Here is a 385-nt window from a genome sequence, read left to right as displayed (position 1 = left end):
GAATGTAGATCAGTTATCACTACAACAAAAGATCGATATTTTTAGTTGTAAATTTAAAAAATACAAAAAAAACTTTTTGAATTTTCTGTAGAAATTAATTGCGCTAATGAATAAGTTTTTAATGTTGTCCAAAAATCTCTTTTTTTTCAAAGAATTTTTTGGATTTTTTTTTGGATCTCAAGGTGTTTCTTTGGAACTGCCATACAACTGATATAATTTTTTTATTGCTACAAATCATGTGAAAGACATATCTTCTATTTCGTAAAACAAATAATTAATGGCAACTATATATGTCATTTAACTTATGTTTTTGCGATAGTTATATATTTGTCATTATTAAAATATATTATAATAATAATTATATTTTTTGTGGTCATTAAAAAAT

Source organism: Arachis ipaensis, chromosome B09 (genome assembly GCF_000816755.2).
Source record: "Arachis ipaensis cultivar K30076 chromosome B09, Araip1.1, whole genome shotgun sequence".
NCBI lineage: Eukaryota > Viridiplantae > Streptophyta > Magnoliopsida > Fabales > Fabaceae > Arachis > Arachis ipaensis.
Note: the sequence above shows the minus strand (reverse complement) of the source record.